This window comes from Triticum dicoccoides, chromosome 1B (assembly GCF_002162155.2).
Source record: "Triticum dicoccoides isolate Atlit2015 ecotype Zavitan chromosome 1B, WEW_v2.0, whole genome shotgun sequence".
NCBI lineage: Eukaryota > Viridiplantae > Streptophyta > Magnoliopsida > Poales > Poaceae > Triticum > Triticum dicoccoides.
Window position 1 is genome coordinate 100,986,273 of NC_041381.1, and position 3,469 is coordinate 100,989,741.

At 46.6% G+C, this 3,469-nt stretch overlaps 1 long non-coding RNA gene across 1 annotated transcript; it reads right to left on the bottom strand.

Moving 5' to 3' along the window:
* Positions 1–455: 455 nt before the first annotated feature.
* On the bottom strand, positions 456–2,834 carry LOC119321664. The gene is made up of 5 exons (XR_005155149.1): positions 2,672–2,834; positions 2,312–2,555; positions 1,859–2,055; positions 1,131–1,720; positions 456–1,053 (listed from the first exon to the last, which is right to left on the bottom strand). It is a non-coding gene; the product is annotated as an uncharacterized LOC119321664 (long non-coding RNA).
* Between the last annotated feature and the right edge of the window lie 635 nt (positions 2,835–3,469).

A 3,469-nucleotide genomic window follows, 5' to 3' on the forward strand; every position in this document is an offset into this window, starting at 1 on the left:
AAAAGGATATGGAATGACGTTCCATCTCTAAATTCTGAGGGGAAGAAACTAAATAGTGTATCCAAAAGCGGATATTCGTTTCTGAGCCCAGGCTCAGATGCTCCAGAAATTTCCCCCATCAGCTAGCATGTGGATGTGTCGGGCCATGTATTCCTCTCTGTATAGCAGATGTATGGTAAGAAAATAAATACAGCTCCTGGGTGCATTAAATGCAACGACAGCTATTGACAAAGAGGCGGAACAGAAATTGCGGTCACGGCTCAGTCTTTTTCCTGTGCGAGTATGAGCCGTCTCCATTCCAAATGCAACAACCTTTTTTAGTCCGAGGCAAAGCAAAAAAATTAAACTGAAAACCAAATGACCTCTACTGGACCTCTGCCAACTATCTAACCACTACTCACGCATAGTTAATCGAGTGCCCCAACATTAATTAATTGCTAATGAGCACAATCTTGTAAAAAAACAATTTTGGTTAGATTTAAAAACTTTACAGTCAACGAGATGCAACTGTGCGCGTACTCAGCCACTGGGTTTTACAAGCACAAACTAGAGTTTCCCTTCATATAAATCATGACGTAATCACACTCGACGAGTTTTCTTTTTGTCTGCGACCTCAAGCACACCGCACACACACTACAACAAACTGTTGAAGATGGTGTGCCCATCTTGCACAACGGGAGCAGAGTAAACACAGTACTTTGCTCAACTCCCTCTACTCCACCGGAATCAACCTCTCCGGCCACATACATCACGCGTGACCCGTTGTCCACATCAGAGTCTTACACCATCTTAGCTGGCCAACCCGACGGCAGCTGGGTCATGCTTGCTGAATCCTTCAAGGGTATCATCTCTGGCCCTATCATCCAGTTAGCTTCAAAATCTTCTCTGAAGAGAGTTCCGGCTGTATCACCTCTCCCAGTTCGGGAGACCAACAGACAGCACAACAGAACCAATATTTCCGCTCACCTCGTCGACGCCATGGCCTCCTTGCTCCGGCGTCAAGTTCGTGCTCCAAGTGCTCGCTGTCGACCCCAAGCTCGACGTGTTCGGGAACTGCAGAGATGTGACCGTCAAGCAGGTATTTACAGAGGAATCTAGTAGAAGGAAACAACTTATGATTCCGGCCATACCTGAACCTCTATACTTGCTCGGGTGTCACCGCCTTCTGTGTTCCCCATCGTCCTCAAATTGTATTTATAAAGTAGCATATCAGTACCCCAGCCAGGATAATGCTTTAAAAATGATTGTTCACCAATAGCCCAAACGTCATGTCATAGAGGTTGGTCCTATATGTTGTTTCGAAGATTATCACATCCCCGAAGAACCGGTACTGCATTCTGCTCTTCCATTAGTCCACATCAAACAAAGTTCTTCACCCTGCTATCACTGTCTGCCAAAACTCAGTATGTGAAGTAAAGGTCCCCGGCGACAATGCTGCGAAGACCTCCAGAGTCTTCCTCGCGTCATCATCGGCCGACGAAGTTGTCTATGATGTTGTGCACCTTTCAGAGGTTGACATTGTTTTCCCTTAATTGCTTTAGCAAATCTTTAATAATAGACGTCGATATATATCGCCCTCTCCCATCGTTAGAGACATGGAATGGTTGTGCCCCTCACAGTGCTCTGTCATGTACCAACTGTTATCAGCTGTCGGCAAGAGCCTTATCAATGCAGGGCACTCGCATCTGCAAGATCTACTATTCTCCGCCTCCGGCTTCCCCTGCATGTACAGTCAAGCAAAAAAATAAATAAATCAAATGGCATAACCACTAAGCAGAATTCAGAATACACCGAGCAGCTGCAAAGGATTTCTTGCATTGACTGTGTCCTCTCGGCGTTCAGTCTGGTTTTGCCATACCGAATTTCAAATCCGATCTCCCACGGATACAAGTTGTAGAGGTCGCACGTCTCGCCCAGTGAATCAAAACTCAGACGAGTTCCAGTCCAATTACACTTTTCGTAGTCTCTTCTGCACATTTGCAAATTGACTGCTCTAGTGCACTCATCCTAGAAGGACATGGCGTCCGGTCAGGTGGCGCATTACGGAGGCGTAACCTGAATTTTGTAAACAAACAATTTATTTTGGACGGTTTTCAGATGCAACATAATTGCTGACATATTTGCCCGCTAAGCATATTAAACAAATAGCGATCAGTAACAAGTACTATCAGGGTTCAGCTAACTTCATCATATCGGCAGGTTGCAGTCGTACAAAATAGAACTAGACCATATCAAGCATGACTGAGCACATGAACATGTACTCGTTTTCGAACACATACAGTTACACAGGTAATGGAATTAGGTGACGTACATCTTTGTCCAGCCAGGCGCCTTTGGGTTGACCTTGGCTGCGCGGACAGTCGGAGATGCCTCCCGACGCCACCGCTCTCCACAGTGCGGCCTCCCCGGCCCGCCGACGCCAACTTATTGCCTGCATCCAGAGCAGCATTCGAGTCCGCCTGAATGGCAGGGTTGGTTTGGTCTGGCATTAACAATGCCAGAGGGGCCAGATCTGGGCTTTCAAAACTGTCGGCGAACTCCTCCAGTGGGGTAACCTGAAATCCCACGGCAATGGCGCATGGCCAGTCCTCTGAATCAGCTTTCTCAATCCGTATGTCCACTTACCCAAGAAATGAGCAATCTGCTTGGAACGGAGGAAAGATCCACTTACCGATCGACCAAATCCAGCAAGAGCTCAAGGCCAGCATCTTCTATCACGAATTCGCCGGGCTTCGACAGCCGCCGCAGGCCCTAACGCAATCGGATCTGGGGAGAGGCAGGAGGGGGGTGAACTCTGGTCACGGTAACGTTCTGTCCCTGGCTCATCACGAAAGGCAACATTCTGATCCATAGACCAGACGGCCTCGTGCGGCGGAACGTAAACCATACGTTTTGGGCCCACAAACCCGCTACTGTTCCATACAATATGGCCGCTGTACGTCCCTTTTCCTGATTTTCTCCGCATCAGACGGAATTGTTCGGATCCCAAGCGAAGAATGGACGCTGATGATTTCGGGAGCATTTAAGCTCGGGCACCGAATTGCCGCCCAAAAGATTTAGTGGGCAGGTACCAAGAGGTGGTACCCAGGAAGAATCATAGGGACGCTATATAAAATCAAAAGATATAGATATATGAATGTGCGTGCAGAAGATATCATTACCATGTAGCGAGAAGTGGTCCCCAACGAAAGCCAAACATGAAATATCTATAAAAATATACATGATGAGGTGTCATCCCTAGATTTTAGAGAAATAAATATTGAAGCGCATCCATAAGATATCATGACAAAGTTACAAAAGGTGGACCTCATTTGAAGTTATTCTTTATTTACATTGTATGGGACTGGTTCCGTCCTTGCTCGGATTGATTTGACATGCTCATCCCCAGTCTACGAAAATGTAATAAATGTTGTGCATGATCCTCTTTCACATGGTTTTACTTTTGCAAGCTCCTTTAGAAACCCATAAA